Below are 26,546 nucleotides of genomic sequence, written 5' to 3'. Positions count from 1 at the left end.
CCAGAAAAATGTGTAAGTAACTTCTGCAGTAGTGGAGATTGGCACTATCTACATGGACTGCCTCAGATAGCAACATCTCCTTAGCAAGTTGGTTTAGGGGGGAGAAAAGAAAAATGTCGTGGTTCTGAGAAATGGACTGTTCATCTGTGAGGGTGAGCATTCAGGATCATCTAGTAATTATTTGTGACTGAAGAGAATTTAGGAAGTTGGAATATTGTTTTATGCCCTAGTTCTGTTAACTGAAAGGGTTTTCTTCATTACAGATCATTCTCAGGTAAGCTGACAGCTTTGACTGCAATTGGTTTGCCAAAACCAAAGAAGCAAAATACATAGTGATACTTAGAGGACTTAGTCTTAACTCCAAACTGGAGTTCTTGAGTGTGTCTTCAAGGAGATGTTAGGATAACTGTGAAACCAGGCAGCTCATCCCAGGTCTTAGAGACATGTAATGTAGTAATCAAAGGTCTCTGGTTCGGTGTCCTGTCTTTGATATTAACAAGAGTTGATATGTGGTGAAGAACATCAGAACAGGCAACCATTAGGTGAACACGGCATCAATACTGTTCTAGTATACAGAGGTCTTTAGGTCAGGCATTTGCCAAATTAGGAGTGATGCTGTGGCATTAAATAGCCTTGTGTGCGTCTTTATCTCATGGGTTTGTCCATGTAAACTTTAAAGTGTCTAAAAGATCCTCCTAAAGTTTTGTCAAAACTTGACTGAAGTGGAGACCCTCTGTTTGCATACTGTGAATTTGCCTTCTGCCTGTTTCTCTTGATGACTTCCATTATCTTCTGTTGGAAGAGATGGTGAACAGTTGTGCTGTCTGGGTTTGACAAACTGCTACAGGTACTCTTCTCTCAATGATATTACAGGACGAAGAGTCATAGTCACTTCAGTTGCCTCTCTAAGGAAGTTGTTCTGTGTGTCGTTCATTCATCTCATTTTTGGTTCATAAGCAGTTGTGAATCCTTTTTGAAATGGTTAATACTTCCTTTAGATGACTTACAGCAGTTACTTTAATTGGCCCAGTTTGGTAGTATGAAGTGTAGTGATTTTTTTACACCGTTTCAATTCTCCTTTGACAATATTCATCCCTTTGAGCCTTGCAGATAATAAAAAAACATTGTTTCTCAGCCTTTTGGCTGTGATCAAGTGTAGTATCTGTTCTTATCAGTTTAATATCTGATATGTCCTAGATTAGAGGACTTAATTTTAAATGGATTTTTGAGCATGGGATTTGGATCTTGAGCTTGCTTTCTTCACTCTGCCCTTTTTAGTCAGCAGTGTGCACTTGCAGCCCAGAAAGCCAACCAGATCCTCTGCTGCATTAGCAGAATTGTGGCCAGCAGTTCGAGGGAGGTGATTCTCCGCCTCTACTCGGCTCTGCTGAGACCATACTTGGAGTACTGAGCCCCCATTACATGAAGGATGTTGATGCGCTGGAGCATGTCCAGAGAAGGGCAACTGGGATGATCAGAGGGCTGGACCAGCATTGCTAGGAGGACAGACTGAAGGAGTTGGGGTGTTCAGTCTGGAGAAGAGGAGGCTCTGAGGTGACCTTCTTGTGGCCTTCCAGTATCTGAAGGAACCCTACAAAAAAGCTGGGGAGGAACTTTTCAGGGCATCAGGGAGTGACAGGACTAGGGGGAATGAAGCAAAGCTGGAGGTGAGTAGGAAGTTCTTCAACATGAGAGTGGTGAGAGCCTGGAATGGATTGCCCAGGGATGTGGTTGAGGCCCCATTCCTGAAGGCATTTAAGGTCAGGCTGTGGCCAGCTTGATGTAGGGGAGGGTGTCCCTGCCCATGGCAGGGGGTTTGAAACTAGATGATCCTTGTGATCATTTCCAACCCTGATTCATTGATCTGTATCTTAAGAATTTGCTTTGAAAGAGGAGATGAGGCAACAAAAAGGGCTTTTGACCCTTTTTTCTGGATTTCTTTCTCTCTTTCATGGCATTTATGCACACAAACTGTAGTGATTGTCAATATGCAGTCTCAGTGCCTGCATAATTAAGAAGTCTGAAGCTGTGCAATTCAGAGAAACAATATTTTTGGATTGAAGAAAATATCCAGGAAGATTAAATTTGTTCATTACAGAAGATAATTGTAACACAATCCCCACAGATTCCAAAACTGTCTGGAAATTTTCTTCTAAAACAGTTTCTTCTCTGTCATGGAATAAATGAATGTAAATGTGTATTTAATTGTGCTTACTGAGTCATATGAAAATAAGTTCCTTTGGACTGCTAGCCCCTACAAGTGAGTGAATGAATGCATGATTCTATTTCATACTAAATCTTTGTTACTGACAGAAAAGCTGGTATGAGAACATTGAAGGAACAGATACTTCAAGAGATATATGATGAGGTACACACAGAACAGTCCATTTAGGCAGAGTTTTCTGTGTAAAGGTGATCTAAATTTATTGCCTTTCCATTCAGGGACTTAAAAAAGGTTTGTTGCCTTGAAGTTTACTGATCTTTCAAGATGAGAAAAATGTTCCTACCATATGAATTCTAATCTCATGCAGGCAACTGGAAAGGAGATACAAGATTTATGTCAACCGAACCCAGCTTATTTCTCAAAGCCAAATAGTACATGAAGTCAAATACATGGTCTGGAATAGAACCATAGAATCCATCAGGTTGGAAGAGACCCCCAAGATCAACCAGTCCAAGCTATCACCCAGCACAATCCAGTCAACTAGACCACGTCACTATGAGCCTCATCCAGTCTTCTGGATATTAGATGTTAGTTTTGGTTAGCATGAATTAAATGATGTTGCTTCACATATATTTCCTAATGAAGTAAGGCTTAGAAGCCTTAATTTAAAAAGGTTTTTAAAAGGTAATTTTAATTATTGTCAATTTCTAAACCATTTGAAGAGACTTGTGTATTTATTACTTATATGCTGCTAAGGAGATCTGGTAAGTACATTGAAGAAATAGAATAGCACACTAAAATTAAACAGAGAACAATTATTTCTTGGTTTTGAGCAGACCAGAATGCATTCTCAAACTAATCAAGACTATTTGATCTGGGACTACAGAAATACATGGGAAGGGACTTTCTGGAGAAGTATGTTTAGCAAAAGAAAAGAGAGAAAGTAGTAGTACCAATAAATTTGGCATTCTGAGCTTTTTTTTTTTTTCAGATTTTGGTCATCTTTTCTGTATTCCAGGTAGTAAATGATTCTTGAGCAATAATGTGCCACAGGCTATGATGCCCCAGGCATCAGACGAGATGGGGAGATGCTTGATGCAAGCAATTCCAATCTGTTTATTGCATTCCGAACATGGTTGGTCTCTTCTCCCAGACAACCAGCAACAGAACAAGAGGACACAGTCTCAAGTTGTCCCAGGGAAGTATAGGCTGGATGTTAGGGGGAAGTTGTTCCCAGAGAGAGTGATTGCCATTGGAATGGGCTGCCTAGGGAGGTGGTGGAGTCACCATCCCTGGAGGTGTTGAAGAAAAGCCTGGATGAGGCACTTAGTGCCATGGTCTGGTTGACTGGCTAGGGCTGGGTGCTAAGTTGGACTGGATGATCTTGGAGGTCTCTTCCAACCTGGTTGATTCTATGATTCTAAGTTGTATTAAACTGTAAGTGGTTACATGTGCTTGCATTAGAGATTACATACTAATTAGCATATTCATCATATTCTCTCAGCAATAAGTACATTGTGTCTAAGCAATCTAAGTCAGCAGAGATAGGTGAAAACCACAGGCTCCAGCCTTACACTTGTTTATATTTGTTACACCATTCTCTAAGGTCATTCCAACCTTCTATTTTTATCTTAACTCCGTCCTTCTGAGCTTGTGCACTCACCTGTCCATGGCTTACGTTCCAGTGTACCACATTCAAACAATTCCATAGAATCACTACATTTAACATTACTATTCCCAACAATAATGTTAAGGAAAAAAGCCCAAACACTTAATAGAAGTTTTAATTGAAGCCTGCTTTATGAAGATGAAGTAGTTGAGGGATATAACAGCACAGCTCACCTAGCAGATCTGACAATGAGAAACAGATTTTTACCATGAGCATAACTTTGTGATGTTTAAGTAGTCCAGCTTGCCTGGTTCCATATAAAAATCACCGCTTTCTGTCAATATCCATCTGCTTAAGAAACAGCACCATTTACAATGGGTTTAATAGATTATCTGCAAATATGGGGAGATGTTGAGAGGCCTGGAAGGAACTTTAGGGACCAGTTTCTTGCATCTGTTTTTTCTGACATCTGACTCAAATGCTGCTGCTGATGTGTCAACATTTTTACATGTGAAAGAGCATCATTCTAATGAAAAATTACATTCTGACAACTTTGTAAAACTTGAAAATGTTTTCTTAAGTGCTGCCCCTGTTCTAGGTATGTCTCAGGTTGAGAATATTAGGGTCAAAAATCCTCTGGGAACTAGGAGACTGTTATTCAATCCCATAATTCTGCTATCTCTTCATAAACTCATGGCAAGGTCAGCTCATGCTCCTTTCCTTCCCCCTTCTGCCCTGTGTTGAGCTGGAGCCAATTTATGGGACAAACATGTAAGCAGTAGGCCTGTTTTGGGGGCTCCAGAGGCATTGTGGGGAGGAGGATTGGAGCCCTGGGGATTATAGATTTAGTTTTGGGTGGGGGAAAATTAAAGAGGGTTTGCCATGGCTGTTGTATCTGCTTCTATAATTTCTGTATCTCTCCAAATAGATTTCCATGTTTCCCCTCCCCCCCCCCCAATTTTGAGAGCTTCATTTCTGTCAGCTCTCTTTAAAAACCAGTACAGAATAATTGGTGGCCCATACAGGGAATGAGATGGTTGCTGGTTTGCATAGTTTGAATTGGAGAAAAGATAGAGTTAAAGCTTAGGAAAAATGGTGCCTCTGAGTGAAGTTGGAATGGAGAATTGGAAGGCTTGGAGAAGTGAGCTGCTGCCCTCTTCGGTGCTGGAGGGGGTAGAAGCAAGTGGCAGGCAGCAACTTGGAAGGTTTGAGGCGGAGATGATAGGAGTCCTCCGCTCCTGAAGTGGCCACAGCTAGAGCTGACCCACAGCATAGTACCGAGAGTCTTTTGTCTTTCCATCTGAGAAACCACAGAAGGCCAAACAGGCATTTCAGGATGCCCACGGAGAAGGCTGTCAGATTTTGGTGTGTAGTATTTTATTTTAAACCCCAATATGGGTCCTGTAGAAGGGATGGTGTTTGTGATGTGCTCTTTTGCTGTCCTGTTCACTGAGAAATTGAGAAATGACTCTTGAATTTTCTAAGTATCTTTTTGTGGATACAGATGTGGATGTGTAATTTTATTGCACAATTTACCAAATGGTAAGAAGATAGCTGCAGCTGCAAATCTTTTTAGATGACTCCCTTGGAGATTAGCATCAATTACCTGAGGCAGGTGGGGGAGAGAGGAAAGAAAAGTATCTACAGAGGCTCAAGAGATTTCTTCTTACTATTTTTTTTTTGTTGTTGTTTAAGTTCAAGCAGGGAGCAGCTCAGCAGAAATAAACAAAAGCGTAACAAAAACCCCTGAAGGGTTAAGGCAAGTAAGTGTAGTTTTTGTAGTAAAGGAGTGGAATGCAGAAAATAAGGCTATATACTCTGGACCGACCCTTCTCTTCAGCCTACTCAGGCTGAAGCTGTTCCTGGTAGCTGTGCTCAGGTGTCAGGTGCTGCCCTGCTGCCCCTGGCTCCCACCACGTGGCTTTTTTGTCCTTCAATATGAAACAGCCAAACAGGTGCTGTCATCAAATGGGGAAAAAAAAGAGATCTTTGCTACAGCTGCCCCAATGCTAGCAAGTGCAGCCAGCCTGCACACCATGACCTGACAGCTATTGCTGTGGTGTAGAAGTGATAAAATGTGGGGTGGTGCTGTGAAGGAGGGAGGCCAGGGACTGGGATCTGCCTTGTGCTGTGGCAGGTTGGGCACAGGCTGGGTTGTACTTCATGCTTACCTTGACCTTATTGCAATGCTGACGTGCTGGTTTGTTAGGTTTTGTTGTTTTAAACAACACTGAAAGTACAAAGTAATTCCCCATCCTGTAACAATTCTGTGTATTAAAGAAGTTACAGGGAATAATTCAGCATTTTTGTCACTGCTGCTCTCAACTATCATTTTGTTCCTGTTAGAAAGCTTTGGATGGACAATGCTGGAATTTGTTATCATGAATAAAATCTTTAAATGCAGTTTACTCTTTCCAAGATTAAAAAAGCAGGTTTAATTTGTAGTAAATATTTCTAATTTAACAAAGTTAAAGGAATTAAGGAGTGTTAAAGTGCTGTCCTTAATGCTTAATCACTGAATTTATATTTCAGTTATAGAATTGCTATGGTTGAAAGAGACCTTTGAGATCATCAAGTCCAACTGCTTTCCTAGAGCTCATAATCCCACCACTACTGCTAAGCTACTATCACTAAACCACTTCCTTAAGCACCATGTCTATATTTGTTTTTAAATACCTCCAGGCATGGTGATTCCATCTCCCTGCACAGCCCCATCCAATGCTTGGTAACCCTTGCTGTGAAGAACTTTCTCTTAATATCCAACTTGAACCTTGCATAGCACAACCCAAGGCCATTTCCTATTCTGTCACTTGTGCATGTGAGAAGAGGCTGAGCCTCACCTCACTCCAACCTCCTTTAACGCAGTTGTAGAGAGTGATGAGGTCTCCCATCAATATCCTCTTCTGAAGAGTGCACAACCCCAATGCCCTTAACTAATCCTCTAATTCTGAATCTTTATGATTATGGACTATGATTATACAAATAAGCTGATTGCCTGAGAGAACCTTGGGGCAGGTTTTTACTGTACACTTTGTTATCCTGTGGCTGCTTGGATTGAAACATGTCCAGTGGACTCAAAAGCTATTTTCATTTGATCTTCAGGGTTGGTTCTCTGAAAGAGACACCCCAGCCAGTACAAACATTGGAGGTGGTATTCTTCTTCTGTAACCCAGTGCATTCTCTCTCTAGCAGCCAAATTTAGAGAAGCTTCATGACAGTGTTTGTTTGTACCTAGGTAACAGTGATCTGGCAGATGGGGGACAGCTCTTTCCATGCCTTGTGCTAGCAGTTTTGCCATGTGTCAGTGTTTCCCCGGGGAAGAAAAACAGTTTCTGCCTCCAGTGAGAGCTCCTGACCAAGCTGTAGCAGCAAATGGGGTGGAAGATGCAGTGTGTTGTAGCAAAAAAGCAGTTAGAAATTCCTGGGAGAAGGGATGAGGAGAAATCATGCATAAACCTCCAAGGTGAGGGACCAGGGAAAAAACACATTTTGATAGACTGTACATAGAATGTGCTATAGTTATGGGAAACTTTGAAGGAAACAACTTTACAAGTACCAAATGAGGAGATGCTCTTGCTAGTGCATTTGTTTTAATCTGCTGTGCTCAGCATTGCTACATTTTGTTAATTGGAAGTGTTGCACTGTGCTGGTGTATTCTAATATATCTTGGCTTAAATGATGGAAGGGTCCTTTGCTGTTCCTTCCCTTATTCCTACATGTTTCTATTGCAAAGATAAGATAAACCAATGCCATTTGCAGAGCTGTGACTAACTTGGGAACCTGTATGTCATCCTAGCAGCTCTGGTGGTGTTAGTGCGATGGTTGAACTTGGTGATCTTGGCTCTTTTTCAGTCAAGACAACTCTATCACTCTATAAATCCATCCATAATACTTAGCTACCTCTCACCTAATACAATATCTGTATTAATCAGAGGAGGGGAAATGTGCAAATCTGTTATTCACAAGGATGTTGTAAACATGGACACTTTGTTTCTTTTTCTTTCACAGTGGTTCCTTTCTATGCGTGCATAGAACCCCACATATGAGTGTGTTTTTTAATTGATCAAGTTCAGGTCTATTTTCCTTTCCTTGTTTCTTTTTCCTTTGTGCTGGATAGATTTGTTGTACTGATTATGCTCATGTTTAATCTTGGCTAGTTTATTCTTTCTGGAAGCAGAATCTTGTCCTGAACCTCGATCATGAAGTTATTTTTTCTAGTATTTTAATGGTCTTGCGGTGATCTTGAGCATCTGACTTAGTGTATTCTGCTGGGAAACCAGCTGCAGTATATTTTCTTGCTCTTCTACATCAAGAACTGTGCTCTGCTGTATTGAGCAGCTGAATTTCCTGGTGACAGTCAGGTCACAAGAATCCACAGGGAACCCCTTTCTGGCAAATTAAGTCAAGGACAGAGCTGTGTGCTACTTAATCTCTGGTAATGAAACATTACCAAACAAGCTTTGCATCTTTCTTCAGTACGTGATTTTGGTCTCTGAATCCAATCCTGACTCTATTGAATGTGAAGATTTGTTCCTATGTCAAACAAGTCTGTTTAAAGCCAGAGAGGTGAAAATGTAAGAAAGTGGTTTGGGGTGTGAGGACAGCTGTCTGAGCTGAAAAATCCACCCATAGTGTGTGTTGTGTTGCTTAGTTCAGGTAATGCCTTGTATTTTGCTACAGTAGAACAGAAGATGCTGATGTGAAGCCTTTGTTTTGGAATCTAGATGAACTTTCTTGTAATGGAGATAAACTTTTACAGAAGTTACTCCATAGAGAATGTATACTATTATCTGGCTTTAGTGGTCAAATTAGTGCTAGACTGACTATATTTCATGTGCAATGAACTGAGTAATGTGTTGAAAAGGGGATTGTGCTCTGAAAGTTAATTTGGGTGTATAGTAACATAATTAGAATCATAGAATCAACCAGGTTGGAAGCGACCTCCAAGATCATCCAGTCCAACCTAGCACCCAGCCCTAGACAGTCAACTAGACCATGGCACTAAGTGCCTCAGCCAGGGGTGACTCCACCACCTCCCTGGGCAGCCCATTCCAATGGCAATCACTCTCTGTGAAGAACTTCCTTCTAACATGCACAACTTGAGACTGTGTCCCCTTGTTCTATTGCTGGTTGCCTGGCAGAAGAGACCGTCCTCCTCCTGGCTACAGTTTCCCTTCAGGCAATTGCAGACAGCAGTGAGGTCACCCCTGAGCCTCCTCTTCTCCAGGCTGTACACCTCCATCTCCCTCAGCCTCTCCTCAAAGGGCTGTGTTCTAGGCCTCTCACCAGCTTTGTTGCCATTCTCTGCACACATTCCAGTATCTCAACATCTTCCTTAAATTGAGGGGCCCGGAACTGGACACAGTACTCAAGGTGTGGCCTGACCAGTGCTGAGTACAGGGGCAGAATAAACTCCCTTGTCCTGCTGGCCACACTGGTCCTGATCCAGGCCAGGATGCCATTGGCTCTCTTGGCCACCTGGGCACACTGCTGCCTCATGTTCAGCTACTATCTACCAGTACCCCCAGGTCCCTTTCTTCCTGGCTGCTCTCCAGCCACTCTGTCCCCAGCCTGTAGTGCTGCTTGGAGTTGTTGTGACCAAACTGTAGAACTCTGCACTTAGCCTTGTTAAATGTCATCCCATTGGCCTCTGCCCACCCATCCAGACTGTCAAGGTCCCTCTGCTCCTACCTTGGTGTCACCTGCAAACTTTCTGATGCTGGACTCAATCCTCTGATTCAGATAATCAATAAAGATATTGAACAGGACTGGGCCCAGCACTGATCCTTGGGGAACACCACTAGTCACTGTCTGCCAGCCAGATGTGGCACCATTCACCACCACTCTCTGGGCCCAGCCCTCCAGCCAATTCTTGACCCATATCAGAGTGAATCTGTTAGAAGAGGTACATTCCACCTGTATCTGGTTTGCACTGCTGTCATACCTTTTTAATTTTATTTTAGCTACACCAATGGAAATTGATTTAGATCTACAAATGTTATTGTAGCTCTATAGAATCTTAGTCTTCAGCAGCTAGCTGCTGCTTTTTAGATACTTTCCTTGGCAATGCCAACCTCTGTGGCTAGAGTCTGTACATGTTCTGGACTGCATTGTGCTAGTGGATCAGTTTAAGGCATGTTTATTACAAGTGTCCTGGAAAAGTTCTTTGGGAATTTTCTAACTAATTTAGATCTGGTGGGACAAAAACGCTACTTGGACATTAGAGACAACACAGCAATAGTGATAGTCATGTGTTCAGGTGTGATTGTGTTGTGACTTGGAGAAAAGGAAAAGAGATTGCTTAAGAAATTGTAGATTTGGAATAATTGTACTTTATAAATCAATAGAGTTTCCTGACAGCATTAAAAGGAACTGAGTTGGTTTTTTTAATAGCAGGAGCTGTATGTAATGCAGGTGAGTAACAAAAGCTCATCAAAAGTAGTTCTTGAGCTACCAAAGCTGATCAAGTTAGTTGTCAAAATGGCCTGGAACTGATCAGCTACACCATGTTGGGCAGTCCTGAGCACATTTGGAAAACCTTCCAAGACTGCTTGGTTGCCTGTGCCGTGTGATTTTCAGTCGTGAGATCACAATTCTTTTATGAATGGATGCTTTGCTTAATAAAGCAAATGAGAGTTTAAACTGCAATCTTTATGCCATAGCCCAAGTCTTAGAATTGCTGAAATAGTTTTTCCTCTCCTACAGCAACAGTTACTCATCTGTGTTCACATGATTACCTTTAGCTCTTGAAAGCATATTGTACAGATCAACGCTGACTCTCACTGAGGCCCTACTGGTCACATCTGCAGCCTGCCTTAGCCCTGTCTCTTCAGCTATCTTATTGACTTAAATTCAACTCAGTCACCAAACTACATAGCCTAGTTTCCACAATAGTCTAGTCTTAGTCTTGTAACCTGGAGACAAGCATGTGTAATGACTCTTAGGCCCTGGCACACAATGTAAGCTGTTAGTAATCCCAAATTCATTCCCTGGTGTGGTAGAAAATAAATAGTTGGTCTTAAATTAGGTGTCTATGTCTATGATGGTGCAGTGTATTGAATTCTTTTGATAATAAACCTTCACTTTGGTGTCTGCATGAGCTGTGAATTCTTTTGAAAAATTGAATTGCTGGTGTCACCTTTAATTAAAGTGTGTAACACTTCCATTGAATTTGCTTATGACAACTTCCACACTTAGCCAGTGGTGAATAATTGACTTGTGACAATAGACTTCACAATGAATCCTCTTACTATTAAAGAGGATGAAAAACTAGAGTAGTAAATTGTGACTATTGAGCTAAAGTAAGAGCATGTCACTTCACAAGTGAAGGGATGGATATAGGATGATTTTTTCTTGGCAGTTTTTAATTGACTATAGGAGATTGATACATTTTTTTTTTCCGTCAGTGCACCAAAATGACTGGGAGGCTTCTGCACTAGAAATCACAATTTGTACAACTCAATACTGAAAGCTGAAACAGTCACTGAGAAGAGGATATATGGTTGATAGGGTTGGGTTTTGTTTCTTTCAAGATTGGAAGTACCAGTCTCTCACACGGGAGATCTATTTGTATCACTTCAGTAGATGATGTTTTCTGATGACTGAAATAGTGGTTTGGACATTGGACAGAGATAGACACCATGCTTAATTCTGGGATTACTTAAGACTATTTCAATGACCTGAAGTGCATAATTTATCACAGTATCAATAGGGTCGGATGAGACCTCACAGATCATCAAGTCCAACCCTTTACCACAGAGCTCAAGGCTAGACCATGGCACCAAGTGCCACATCCAACCTTGCCCTGAACAGCTCCAGGGACGACGACTCCACCACCTCCCCGGGCAGCCCATTCCAGTGTCCAATGACTCTCTCAGTGAAGAACTTTCTCCTCACCTAGAGTCTTAATTTCCCCTGGTGCAGCCTGAGGCTGTGTCCTCTTGTTCTGGTGCTGGCCACCTGAGAGAAGAGAGCAACCTCCTCCTGGCCACAACCACCCTTCAGGTAGTTGTAGACAGCAATAAGGTCTGCCCTGAGACTCCTCTTCTCCAGGCTATGTATTTCTTTGCAAGTGATGTAGAGAACATCTTGTGTTTTGAAAACAGGACTAAGGCTTTATTCTCAAAAGTACTTAAACATTAAACATCTTTCCCTATTTACTTGGTAAAGTTTAAGCTCCCCTTGCCTATCCTGAAATGATTTGCCTTGGAAAGATCATTGACACCTGTATGCAGTCCATCTTGTTATTGCTGTACGCTTTATCATAGAATCAGTCAGGGTTGGAAAGGACCACAAGGATCATCTACTTCCAACTCCCTGCCGTGGGCAGGGACATCGTTCTCTAGAGCAGCCTGGACAAAGCCCCATCCAACCTGGCCTTAAACATCTCCAGGAATGGGGCTTCAACCACCTCCCTGGGCAACCTATTCCAGGCTCTCACCACTCTCCTAGTGAAGAACTTCATCCTCACATCTAGTCTGAATTTCCCCACCTCCAGCTTTGCTTCATTCCCCCTAGTCCTGTCACTCCCTGAGAGCCTAGAAAGTCCTTCTCGAGCTCTTTTGTAGGCCCCATTCAGATACTGGAAGGCCACAATAAGGTCACCTGGGAGCCTCCTCTTCTCCAGACTGAACAGCCCCAACTTTTTCAGTCTGTCCTCACAGCAGAGCTGCTCCAGCCCTCTTAGCATCCCAGTGGCCCTTCTCTGGACACACTCCAGCACATGCACACTATTCTTGTAATGGGGGCTCCAGAACTGGACACAGTACTCCAGATGGGGTTTCAGCAAAGCGGAGTAGAGGGGGAGAATCCCCTCCCTAAATGTGCTGGCCACACTTCTCCTGATGCAGCTCAGGATCTTGTTGGCTTTCTGGGCTGCAAGTGCACACTGCTGTCTCCTGTTGAGTCCCTCTCCTTAGGGTTGCTCTCTAGCCAGTCACTGCCCAGCCTGTATTTGTGCTTGGGATTGCTGCAACCCTGATGCAGGACCTTGCACTTGGTCTTGTTGGAAGTGTTACTGGAGGTTCAGATTTCTATATAAAGAACACACTTTATCCATGTAGGAACTGGGAAGTAGCTTCTATTTACTTTTCATAATCTGATGATACCACTTTAAGTTTTCTGCTTTAGGAAGGAATTGAATAGATACCTAAAAAACCTGTGACTCTACAAAGCACCCAGTGAATTAGGAAGGAGTCCAACTCTATGTAACAATTTGCTGCACAGGTAGTTAGTCCTAAATATAAAATATTAGTATTATCCTGTGCAGATCAGGTTTGAGAGTCAATTTCCATGGGACATGATAGAAAAGGGGAAAAAAAGGCAAAGCCATACAAATCAGTTTTATTAAGGTAAGAAGATTTCTGATACTTCAGGTAAAATTCAATTAATTTTGGATCTTTTACTACTAATGTGGCTAAGAGTTTGTGATGGTTTGGGTGTTCCCCACCCCCCCACACTTCAGAAATCACTCAGACTAGTCTCAGTCGGCTATGGGAATATAAACGAAGCTATTTATTTACAGCTGGCACAATATACAAGCAGATATTTACAGTATATGCAGTTATAGACAGAAATATACAAGGTAAAAGGTCATACAGAAGCACAACAGCCCTCCCGGAAACCTGAGTTCCCAGGAGGGGCTCTCAACCAACCCTGCACCTTCCCCCTTGTGGTGGAGGGGTTTCTCTTATTCCCCCTCTGTTAGGGGGAGGTGAGAAATTAATTTGAGGCAGTATTAATTTTTTAATAAAATTATTTATTAAAATTAATATTTACAAATTTGTGCCACCCCCAACCACTATGAAATCAGGTTCGTATGTGCAAGATTATGAAAACAGCTTGGGATATATTCACAGGGATTGATTATTAAATGGAAATATCAAATTATCAACAACTATAGACAGAGAGAAAGATTCCCTTAGGCTTAATGCCTCTTAACAACTATGCTGTCTGCCCAGCAAGGGCTGAAACTGTGTGTGCCCTTAAGACAGAGGTAACTTATATTACAAAGGAATTAAAGCTTGCTTAAATGTGTTGCTCTTAAGTACTAATTATTAATCACCCTCCCAGGATTGTGTCACAGCATGTGCCCAGTATTCGGGTCTTGGTGAAGCTGAAATCTGTCCCGGCTTGCAGGGAATTGATAAAGTGTTCCCAGTCTCTGGGGTAAACAGGATTTCTCTAACCTTCTCTCCTGGAGTGAAGTGGTCTCTGCCTTGGTGCTGTTGCTTCTGGATGCTGTGCGTGTCCAGGGATGATCAGCTGGCAGGATTTCCAGGTGCAGAAGGATCTGTCCGTGCAGCTTCTAACACAGTCTCATAGCTAGCAGGCTGTGTTTGTAGGTTTGCAGACAGTCTGAAAGGTCTGCTGGGCCTGGATCTTTCCAGACTTACAGGACAGCTGGCAAGCAGTGTGCCGTGCTGCAGGGAGACTTGAGCTCCATAGATAAATCAGGATAGCAAGCCAGTATGTATGGTTGTGCTAGGCTTAGGCAGGGGGCTCTCGGCTCCCCATATATGTACCAAGTGCAGGCATGCATGTGCTCTGCTTCTCAAAGGGTTTGCAGACAGCTTAACTGTGCCTTGAGGTTAACGCTAGAGGTCTGAGCCTCATAAGTATGCAAGTGAGGCCTGATCCTGTGTCTAGGCCATGCAAGCAGGTCAGGGCAGCAGGGTGCTGCTATATGGATCAGAAAGCTGAGCTTGAACCTCTGAGTCTGGACGCTCTGATCTTCTGAACACGTGGTGCTCCTTTGCACCTCTCTTTATAGACTCTGAGCCGAGATTTGTGGCTCAATTGGACATTTAAAGTGTCCAATCAGGCTGGCAGTAAGCCAAACCTTACCTTAATAGGCAGTAGCTGTTTGCCTGGACCCTCCCAGTAGGGGATTACCTGGGCGGACCCCAGGGGTACACGGACTGGGGGTGTGTGTGTTACACAACCTGTTTACTGCCACTGGTACCTGGCAGAAAAACATGTCCAGGCATGTAGAGGCATAGAGAAGCCTCAGTTTTGGGGCTGCTGCCCCTCCGCCACATCTCTGCCCCTCTCAACCTTACCCCAGTCCTAAAGAAGAATAGAGGTTCAGCCAAGAGGTTATGAAGCAAAGGTGGGTTAGGCCAAATGATGTTAGGGAGATGCAGTTCAGTCAGAAGCCCAAGGCAGAGTGAGTCAAAATGGTGAGTGTGTTATCTAATGTTTTCCCTTCTTCAGCAAGACTCTGAGGGAAGTAGGTATCACTATTGTTTTCCTTCCACAGCCTGTGATCTAGTTCTTCTCACCAAAACATTCTAGCTAGCTTCAAACTAGCACACAGTTTTTTTTACCAGTGAAGTCTGACAAGGTTTGGTCTGAAATCTGTCCTTTATCTAAGTGTGTAGTGATGGTAGAAACTTTACTTGGTCTAGTGTCCACTGGAGACAACAGACTTCATACCAATATGAAAAGTAATCAAATATACATTGTGTAGAATATTTTTAACAACAACTGTAATGGTAGAAGGCAAAACAGCCTGAATTTTTCATCTGTGTCTGCTTTTCTTTTCCTGAAATAAAAGACCCTGTAGAGCTTTTCATCTCCTGAAACACTGACAGATTCTATAACACTGATAAAATGTTTACACACTATGACTTGCTTATCAAAAGCACAGGCATTTATGGAAAGTCAGAATCTCAAGATCTGTGTTGCCCCTGGGCCTAAACCTTCTCAATAATTTTCTTCAACTTTTTTGCTTTTAGGAGCCCACCCGATGGCTATAAAGAGCTGTTTTCTTTCCTTAATTCTTAAGGAATATTCATCATGCCTTACACATTTCTGTTTGCTGCCATGCCAGGCATATTTCTTTCTTAGAGGAAACAAGATCCTTGTTTGTTTAGCTCCTATGTAAATATGAGAAAAATAGAGCATGGAAGGCAGCATTTTTATGCTCTTGATTAAGGTTTATGTTAGCTTGTTATATGGTGAGGAGCCCAAGATAAAAATTTCTTCCATGGATTCATCTCATGTTGTATCGTCTGTGGCACAGGCTTAGTACAGTGAGTTTGGTTGAGATCATGTTCTTGTGAAAACCTGTAAAATCAGAATGTTGTTCTTTGTGATTTGTCTATTATTCCATTTGGCTCACAGAACGCTAGAAGGGATAGTCTCACAGGGACATGTTATCACACAATGTTAGGGTTTGGAAGTGACCTCAAAGGATCATACAGTCCAACCCTGCTGCCAGAGCAGAATCACCTGGAGTAGATGTGCTAGTTTGAAGCTAGCTAGAATGTTTTGGTGAGCAGAACTAGATTGCAGGCTGTGAAAAGGAAACAATGGTGATGTCTATTTCATTCACAGGTTTGCTGAGATGTATATGAACAAGAACACAAACATAACAGAGTCACTCTCTGGGCTTTGTGGGCTGCATCTCTCTCTAACCTAACCTGCCAACTGTGTGACTAATCCATCATCTTCCTAACCCCCCTGTCTGACTCTCCAAGATACTTTGAGCATAAACCCAAGTATTGGGTAAGGTAGAGGGGTGGGAGGAAGGGTGGTTGAGAGTCCCTCCTGGGGACTCATGTTTCTGGGAGGACTGTTGTGTTTCTGTATTACCTTTTATGTTGTATATTTCTGTCTATAACTGTGTAGATTGTAAATACCTGCTTGTATATTGTGCCAAGCTGTAACTATAAAGCTCCATTCAATTTACAGAGTGACAGAGTCTAGTCTGGGTGATTTTTCCAAAGTGTAGAGGGGGTGGGTAACACCCAAACCATCACAGGAACATATCCAGGTGGGTTTTGAATACCTCCAGAGGGAGAGACTCCACAAATGACATAGAACAAGCTCCTACTTTTTAATGAAACCTCAACCAGAAAACATTATCTTCTCAGTTCATTCCTCATTGTAGAAGTCTTAGCTTTATCAGGTGCCTGGCTCCTCCAAGCAGCTTCTGCATCATCTGGTACCATAAAAATGAACAGAAATTATGCTACCACTATAGAAGGTTTATCAGATGCTTCCTCTGTTGCGTGGAAGCATTGCTACTTTGGAATAATTTATATATATATATATATATATATGTAATTTTTTAATAGAATTTGAGGCATATTTTCTACATGAGTCGGTTCTCTACAGTAATTTCTGAAAAATCCTAGTGATTTACTTCCTCCCATTTAAGATCCTTTCAAAGAAATTCTCTCCTGGGTACCAATGCTTTCCTGGCCAAAGGGAGTAAAACTTGCACTCAAATGAAGCAACTACCACTTATTTTGTTAGGAATGTTTAATTTATATTCTGCTTTTCACAAATAGTTGTCAAAGGCTATTCTTTACAGGCTGAAAGGCTTTCCTTAGCTTAAATGGCTAGTGTAGTTGCAGATATTTCAATATGAGGGTCATTTATAGAAGCAGCCAAAAGTGAACCTGTCTATACAGGAGACAGAATTGCCCTTCTGCTGTACAGTTAATCTTAAAATCAGTAGCATTGGGTCTACACAAAGAACAAATAACTACTTCATGTGGTATTATTGTCAGCGTTGCCATTCATGGAAAACTACAGTCTTTGCAGAATTAAACTGCATATATACTGGCTGGGTGGCTGGGTCCAGACAGTGGTGGTGAACGGTGCCACATCCAGTTGGCAGTCACTAGTGGTGTTCCTCAAGGATCAGGGATGGGCCCAGTCCTGTTCAGTATCTTTACTGATGATCTGAACCCGGGGACTGAGTCCCGCATCAGAAAGTTTGCAGATGACACCAAGCTAGGAGCAGGTATGGATCGATTGGAGGGTAGGAGAGCCCTGCAGAGGGACCCTGATAGGCTGGATGAGTGGGCAGAGGCCAATGGGATGAGATTTAACAAGGCCAAGGGTGGGTTTCTACTCTTTTGTCCCTAGCTGCTTGGGATTGTTGTGGTTAGAGTGACTGGAGAGCAGCCATGCAGAAAGAGGGGATGCTGGTAGATAGTAGCTGAAGATGAGGCAGCAGTGTGCCCAGGTGGCCAAGAGAGCCAATGGCATCCTGGCCTGGATCAGGAACAGTGTGGCCAGTAGGATGAGGGAGGTTATTCTTCCCCTGTACTCATCACTGGTCAGGCCACACCTTGAGTCCTGTGTCCAGTTTTGGGCTCATCAATTCAAGAGAGATGTTGAGGTATTGGAACATGTGTTCCAGGTCTCTCACCAGCCTTGTAGCCCCTCTCTGGACACATTCCAGTATCTGAACATCTCTCTTGAATTGAGGAGCCCAGAACTGGACACAGGACTCAAGGTGTGGCTTGACCAGTGCTGAGTACAGGGGCAGAATAACCTCCCTTGTCCTACTGGCCACACTGTTCCTGATGCAGACCAGGATGCCATTGGCTCTCTTGGCTACCTGCGCACATGAAACTCAGCCTCACATGGAGGAGGTTGTTTGTTTTTGGTTTTAAAGATGGTTAATGTGGCAGTGCAACTGTTATATAAAATAGGAGTAGTTCTATTGGAGATAATGTAATTTTTTCAGTACAAATTATTGAAGGGATTAGATTTTGAGAGCTTGTTGCCTGCAAAAAATGCATACTGAAGTCATTAATACAGAGCTGTCTGAGGATGTGAAATAATTTTGAGCCTGAAACAAGTGATACCAGAAAAAGAAGCTAAAACTAGATGGTACCAACCAAGATATAGCTTTAATGAACAGGACCTAAAATTCAGCTATGTTGTATTTTTTTCTCTAATGCATCACAATGTAACTGCTTTTTATTTAGTAGATAAATATGCAGAAGAAATATTTTGAGTGTAGCTCACCATAGAGCTCTTTCATTTTTTCCTATGCACCTTCCACTGTTTGTCTCATTGCAGCAGCCACCAGAAAGCCCACACAGTCAAAAGTTAGAAAGTGAAACTGTTCATGGCTTCTCTGCTGGTCATTAAAAGTTTTTTCTACTAGAAAAAAAAGCCTGTTACTGTTCTTCTGGAGATGTCTCTTTCTGTCTTGCTTGCATGATATTTAATCATCACAAATTGTTTCACTAGCACTTCATCTCATACAGCAACCTGCACCTCCCTGTATAAATGGAGCAATTATTGAGTGTTTTTTTCCCCTTATAGCCTGGAGTTCTAGGCAGCGAGGCAAACAAAAAAATTAGGCTGCGTGTAGGATTCATAGCATTGGAATTATAGAATGGTCTGGGTTAGAAGTGACCTCTAAAGGTCATCTAGTCCAACCTCCCATGCAGTCAGCAGGGACATCCTCAACTAGATCAGGTTGCCCCTCCTGAGCTTCACTTTGACTATCTCCAGGAATAAGGTCCCAGTCACCCACTCGGGCAACCTGTTCCAGTGTTCCACCACCTTCATGGTGAAGAACCTGTTCCTAACATCTCATTTAAATGTGGTCTTCTCTAGTTGGAAGTCATTGCTCTTTGTTCTGTCACCACAGGCGTTTGTAAACAGTCATTCTCCATCGCTCCTGTAGGTCCCCTTCAGGTACTCAATGAATCAGATTTTCAGCAAGCATTTTCTATTTAGACCAAGCATTTGCATTCTGTTAAAAACCCCAAGAAAATTAAGTTAACTTTAAAATGACTACGTAGAAGCACAGCAGTGAACCCTTATGTTCAATTTCGTAGTAGCTGCTTGGACTATTCCTTAAAATGCTTTGTAGATGCATTTTTTTTCTGGCTCAGTTACTAACTGTATTTGAATTGAGAGTGGTTTTGAAGTCTTTACTTGTCAGTGTTCTTGCTTATTAGTGATGGCAGGTAGCAGATTTAGCTTGTTAATTGAATCATAAATACACTTCTTTCATTTATTCTCTTTGCACTGTTCTCCAATTTAGCTGCCTGCTTATTTCAGTACACATGTATCTGTCCCTCTTCAAATTACAGAGGCTATTTTTACATGAGATTGAGAGCTGCAGTGTGTTACTGTTACCTCTCTTGGCTTTCACGGTGGATTTCACTTATACTTCCTTGTCAAACAGAGGCTGAATAATTTCACAGATATTCCCTAAAAAGTTTTAATTGGTGGAAATGTCTGTTAAAATAGGTGGTTAGCTCCAGAATGTCCCCTGGTATGTGACTTTTTGAGACAGCAAGACTAACAGGAGCTATTTTTGTGACAATGATGTACTTGCTGTCAACTTTTCATATGCTTATCAGTGGAATGCTCTTAGAGTGATGTAACTTATCTATTGCAACTGATTTTTACCTTTAAAAATAACTGGCAAATAAAATTTTCACTCAATACCGCTATGGCCAATTCTGATGAGGTTATGCATCTCCTATTGACCTAAATTACTGCCTATGTTTAATTTCCCCCTACAATTTAGCATTTAAACTATGCTATTCTAAAAGTAAGGTTTAAATAGCATCACTTTGACTGTTGAGTATATTTCAAAGTCTCCACTTCAGATAAAGATAACTAACTGCAGCAGTTCATGAGACATTTGACTTTTTGAGCTTTCATCACAGTGTTGCCCAAACTGTGTCCTGGAAGGCAAATAGGCCTATTAGATGTCCTGGCTTGCCCCACCCATCTGCTGATGGGGGAAGCAAGGGCAGGAGGAAAACCAAGGCTTGGATCATTATGTCCCCTCCCAAAGTGATAAACAGGTACCCACGGGTGTTTAGGTACTTGTTGGTGTCTTGCCCAAATAAGGGTGAAGAAGCCCTGGTTTCACCTAAGAGGGCCAGTTTTGCAAATGCCACTTTGGCGAATCTCTGTGGCCAAAGGAGCCATTACACTTGAGCAAATAATGGAAACTTAGCTAAGGCTAAGCTGCAAGCAGTTGTGCTGCTTCTGCCTGGCTGCTTCTGCTTTGCTGCCTCACAGAAGTGCCTCTTGCCTTGGTGCTCTGGGACAACATGTTCTGCTCTGCCTTGTGCTTCAGACCAGCTTAGCCCTGGTACTTCGGGCTTGAACTACCTGCAAACTTAAGTGCCTCATGACGTGGCAAGAAGTGCCACTGACGTTGTGCTCTCTGCACACCTGCAAGAGATCCTGCCTGCACCTCTGCAAACTTCCATGCCAAGAGGGACCAGGACCAGGTCAGAGATCATCTGCCTCTTTCCCAGCACCCTGGGAAGATCTGGAAGCCTCTCAATGGCCAAAGCAGTTCCAACACTGCTACAAAGGAGCTTGAAATTTCTACTCCACTGCAGTGAGTAGAACAGACTTTCCCTAGGGCTCCAGGCTACCTATTTATAAGTGGGGCAAATCCATTTTGTGGCTAAACTTTTCCAATTCTTCTGATTATCCTAAATGAATTGCCCATAAACATCCCTGTCAAGATTTTCCTGACTGAATTAGAACCCAAATTTAATTAGTATATCATTGTGGGTAGGGCTTTCTAGAAATAGACATTAACTACATATTTTGTAATTCCTGCCTCAATAATTGCCCCAACTAAATCACACTGTTTCAACATTTCACTCTTAAATTCCACTGATTCTGTAATACCTTGTGATTTTGAATTTTTGTATGTGACTTTTAAACATATTAAGAAAACCCTTAATAAGGTAAAATGGTAGTTCTGGAAAATTATGCTATGATGGTTTGAGAAACCTAACAGAAGATGTCTTTGGAAACAGGCTGAATTCTGTTGCAGGAGTGCAAATGAAAAGAAGAGATCCTGATAAATGCAAGCTGGTTTTGAAGGCAAAAATCTTTTGATAGAATGATAAATGATTTCAGTCAGCCTCCTGATATATGTGTATCTCCAGTTCTACAGGAAAATCTTGACTGTAAGAACAGGCAGGAAAACCTCAGTATTAGAAGTACAGGAAAGAAACAAGAATAGCTGTGTGCTGATCTGTGATGCTTGTTATGCCCTCCTGATAATGCTTGCCCTAATGCTAAAGCAAACTTCCTTTGACACTGCTAGTATTTGGTCAGTAGTGCTCTACAAGATAAAAGGTGCTCAGCATAAGACGTTGTTCACTGTTCTTCAAGTTGTTTCATTGTGTTAGTGCAGATCTGATACTTCTGGCAGGGCTTTTATAGTGCAAATACCATAATTCAAGCCATTAACATCTTTCAGAGGTGTAAGTAGCTAATTTTTCAGGAAATGGCAAATTGTCATGAATGTATTTCATGATAAATGTGTTCCGTTTCCTAAACTGGATTTCAGCTTATCAGAAAGTGAGATGAATTTTCCAGGATTATTAAGAAAAGGAACCTTTGTGTCTCCTCCACAGGAATGAATTTTGCTCATAGTGTGAGGTTTTCTAAATTAGTATCCCTGTGTGCTCAGCATTCAGTGTGTTTTGACTCTTAATGTGCTGTAGCTACAATTAGTTGGGTGAGAATGAAGAACTCCCTTAACACCATCAAGACAAACTTATTTCATTGACATCCAGTTGTTTTGCTCTCCTTGGCTTCTTCTTCTTCTTCTTCTACAAATGTACTAGTTTGAAGCTAGCTGGAATGTTTTGGTAAGAAGAACTAGATTATAGGCTGTGAAAAGGAAACAATGGTGATGTCTACTTCTCTTATAGGCTTGATGAGATATATAAGACCGAGAGCACAAACATAGATAACAGAGTTGTTCCCTCTGTCTCTCTCTGGGCTTTGAGCCCAGGTTAGCTCTCTCTCTAACCTGCCATCTGTGTGACTAATCCACCTGCTTCCTAACCCCCCTGGCTGACCCTCCAAACTACCTGAGCATGAGGCAAAGTCTTGGGTAAGGTAGAAGGGTGGGAGGAAGGTGGAAGCACTTCCTGGGGACTCAGGTTTCTGGGAGGGCTGTTGTGTTTCTGTGTTACTTTTTAACTTGTATATTTCTGTCTGTAACTGTCTATACTGTAAATATCTGCTTGTATATTGTGCTAAGCTGTAAATATAAAGCTTCATTCAGTTTCCAGAGCTGCTGAGTTTAGTCTGGGTGGTTTTGCTTAGTGTGGGGAGGCAGGTAATGCTCAAATCATCACAATAAACACATTTCATATAATCAGATGTCTTAAAAAGTAATTGACAGTACTTCAAGAATATAGACTTCTTGTGAACTTGGCTGGATCATAAACTATCATTTAGGATTTCTGGAGTATGCAACGACATAGAAATGCAAGCAGCAGAATAATCATCTCCTGTGCCAGGCAACAATATTATTGGTTTTTTTTTTGGTGCATACAGCTCCTGCAGCATTTTACTCTGTCAAGTTTTTTAGAGAGTACAACATTTTGAAAATACAGAAATCCCAACAAATGCAAAGATACAGAAATGTTTGTAGAAGGCTGAAGGGAAATGTTTGTTCCAAAGTGGCTCAGCTGCTGCTTGTTCTCTTCTGTGGAAAGAGCTGTGATATTTCTAAGGCTTTTCTCTGGCAAATCGTAATCATCTTTTAAAAGCTGTAGGTGTATAATTGATATACTTGGATAAGTAACTAAGAATGTTCTCTTTGTTACAGTGAGGGACTAAATGGTCACTCCTTTTTCAACTTGAAGTGACAATAGTAGCCAGGGAAGATGTCCAAGAGACTTTCAGAATTGCCTGTTACTTGGGGTAGAAGTAAAAACGCTTCCTGAAGCAAGAGGTTGCTACATGCTTGGATTCTTTAGCATTCCTTCAAAATCCTTTCTAATGTTTTCAGATTTCCTTAACATGCCTGCAGAGAATGACAACTTAGGTTTATGTTCTTCTGTTTTAACGTTGTTTGCAGCTGCAACCTGAACAATTACCTTTGTTAGATGTTAACTGAGGGGAAAAAATAAGGCAGCCCCAAGCCCTTGACTATGGAGGGAAGGAAGGTCAAGAAGGCAAGTCTCAGTACATCAAGAGCACTGTCTTAGAGAAACTGAACTAAGTGAAAGCAGGAGTATTTTGTCATTATTTTTAGAAGTGCTACTTTGCTATAGAGCAAAGTGCAACTAAATCTAACACCCATTGCACACCATGTTGCATCATCTTTGTCTGTTACTGCTCAAATTGTTACCTAGAAAATTGCAGGAAAAGGCAGTGGTTTGGAATGGGTACAGTAGTCAGACAAAATTATTTTTTAAGGTTCATTCTGTGATTAGGAAGAGAACATAAATGAGAGATGTGTTCAGTAGTAAAGGCCTTGCATGACTCTTGCTGTCTATAGGGCTTAGATTACTGAGAGCAGTATCCTACTGCTGGAGAAACCTCTTGTCATGAGCTTTGGAAATATATACTGTACAGAAGCCTGTGGTCTTACAGGAATCAAAGCAGATTTCCAGACATGTCTGCTTGAGCTTTAGCTGGACTATTCATGGAATGTTTTGGTTTTAGTAGAAGAACTTTTCCTGAAGAAGGCAGCCTTATTGATCCTGCACTTGAGTTACAACTCCATGTGGTGATGCAGGCTAGAAAGCTGCCTGGAGGAAAAGGACCTTGGGGGTGCTAATCAACAATCAGATGAACGAACCACTGATGTGCTCAGGTGATGAGGAATGTCAACAGGATCTTGCCTTATATCAGAAACAGTGGCCAGCAGGACTAGGGAAGTGATTGTCCTCTTGTACTCTACACCAGTGAGGCTTAGCCTTGCATACTGTGTTCAGTTTTGGGCCCCTCACTATAAGAAGGACATTGTGGGGCTTGAACATGTCCAAAATGGGCAGAAGCTGGTGAATGATTCTAGAGCACAAGTCTTATGAGGTACAGCTGAGGGAACTGAAATTGTTTAGTCTGGAGAATAGGAGGCTGAGGGAACACTTGCTTTCTCTCTACAGCTACCCAAAAGGAGGCTGTAGCAAGGTGGCATCTGGTCTCTTCTCCCAGGAAACAAGATAGGGCAAGAGGGGATGGCCTCAAGTTTCACTGCAGGAGGTTTGTATTAGATATTAGGAAAAAATTCTTCACTGAAAGAGCTGTCAAGCATCGGAAAAGGTTTCTCTGGGAATTGGTTGAGACACCATTCCTGGAGGTATTTAAAAGTCAGAGAGATGTGGCACTTGGGACCTGGTTTAGTGGTGGCTATGGTGGTACCAGGTTAATGGTTGGAGTAGCTCTCAAAGATCTTATCCAGCCTACGTTAATCTGCAATTATTGCCAAGTTGCAAATTTGCATTATACAGGAGTTCAGATACAGAAATATTTTGGTGCTTTCCAGTCCAGAAGCTGCTTTCATGAAGGAATTTTGATTTTCCTAACAAAACTTCCACAAACGTTTAGGGAAGAATTATTGTAATTGTTTAGCAGCATCTGGACTATGCAGTAGCTGTCTACAAAGCCTGCTATTTTCTGGTCACCAGTTGCTTTCTGTTTTCTCTTTTTCCTGACACAGGATGGTCTTGTCCATTCTGTATTACTACTTCTCCTCCTTTCTGCCCAAACACTCCACTTTCACAGCAGGATGATATTTTGTGCTGCTTCTGCTTACACCTTGTGGAGGAATTCCCAACATGCTGCTCTGACATGAGATTCCATCAGTGAGTCTCTGGACCTGAAATATTTAAGCATTTACAGCACCATCTTCCTAGGCATGCTGTAAAGTATTTCCAGGCCAAAACTGTGCACACAGCCATTCTTCATCTCATTTGGTACAAATTGGGTACTCCAAATTGACTGCCATTTTCCTAGTGTCAAAATAAAAGAGCTTTAACAAAGCAGCTGTGAGAATTCAGACTCCTCAGGCCACTGAAAGCTGCACAATCCAGCTCCCCGGTGTGATAGTGGGCAGTATGTTGATACGTAATCCAGGTTGTACATTTTTACTAGCCTGGTTAGATCTCTTTTCCCTCAAAGACTTTTCAAGGAAAAAAAAATCTGACAAATAGTGATGTGCAGTTCCTTCTCATATCCACTTCTCCAGGCACAGGCGCTTCCCGGTTTTGTTGTGCAGCTCTGCCCCTTTGAGTGACTACTTAACGCTAACAAGCCCACGCACTCTCGTCTTCCAGGGCGTCTTTAGAGTTTCACTCTGCCAAATGGCTGATGGAACACTGGAACAGGCTGCCCAGCAGGACTGTGGAGTCTCCATCCCTGGAAATATTTGAGACCTGCCTGGATGTGATCCTGCTCTGGCAGGGAGTTGGCCTGGATGATCTTTTGAGGTCCTTTCCAGCCCCTGACATTCTGTGATTCTGTGAAACCTCACTTGAAAAGTACTTTATTTAAAAATCATCCTTTTCCCCCTTCCTCTATGCTCTAACACCTTGCTGGTTTTCATGAGCGCTTACCATGGGATCACTACAGCTTTAAGTGGTGCCTGTTCCATTTTCTTGTTTTTCCTCTTTGTGTCTGAAAGTGTTTTTGTGCAAGTTTTCTCATCCTTACTGTTGAAGTGCTGTGTGATGACTCTGTGAGTCAAAACAGCTAGAATGTTTTTCTTGCACCAAAGAAATTTTTCTTTTGTCTGGTGCATTTGACTGGAATTTCTGGATGTGCCATTTGTCTGCTAAATACCTGTTGCTGCTGTCTTCAGTCTGGACAGTTGTATGCTCTCAAAGCTTGCTGTGATTTTCAGTAAAACCTGTCAAAAAGTCACTGAAACTTTTCAGTTAGCAATGGAAATTTCCTTTTTTTTTTTTTTTTTTTTTAAAGGTAAGACACTCATATTTCAGTGCTCTACTGGGGGTAGTATTACATATACGGTATTAAAATGAATATCTGGTAGTAAAAGAATTTGTTAGTTAAAAACAGGTTTCAATTTCTGCACCTTTGGCAAATTAAAATTGTCCATATCACTCTCAAATTATGTTTGATCATAGAATAGGTTAAGGTTGGAAGGGACCACAAGGATCATCTAGTTCCAACCTCCCTGTCATGCCCAGGGACACCCTACCCTAGATCAGGCTGGCCAGAGCCTCATCCAGCCTGGCCTGAAACAGCTCAGGGATGGGGCCT

The 26,546-nt window shown here is 42.0% G+C and overlaps 1 long non-coding RNA gene and 1 other non-coding gene across 2 annotated transcripts in view; both read left to right on the top strand.

Moving 5' to 3' along the window:
* The window catches only part of LOC135177840 (uncharacterized), a 67,577-nt gene extending 41,385 nt beyond the window's left edge, over nt 1–26,192 (top strand). The window contains exon 3 of the long non-coding RNA XR_010303189.1: nt 25,601–26,192. This is a non-coding gene — a long non-coding RNA (uncharacterized LOC135177840). The remainder of the gene's footprint in view (nt 1–25,600) is intronic.
* On the top strand, nt 1,124–1,313 carry LOC135177929 (U2 spliceosomal RNA). Its single transcript, XR_010303250.1, has one exon. It is a non-coding gene; the product is annotated as a U2 spliceosomal RNA (small nuclear RNA).
* Nucleotides 26,193–26,546: the final 354 nt, after the last annotated feature.

Source organism: Pogoniulus pusillus, chromosome 8, assembly GCF_015220805.1.
Source record: "Pogoniulus pusillus isolate bPogPus1 chromosome 8, bPogPus1.pri, whole genome shotgun sequence".
NCBI lineage: Eukaryota > Metazoa > Chordata > Aves > Piciformes > Lybiidae > Pogoniulus > Pogoniulus pusillus.
The sequence above is the reverse complement of the archived record's forward strand: the minus strand, read 5'-3'. Positions and strand labels throughout refer to the sequence as shown.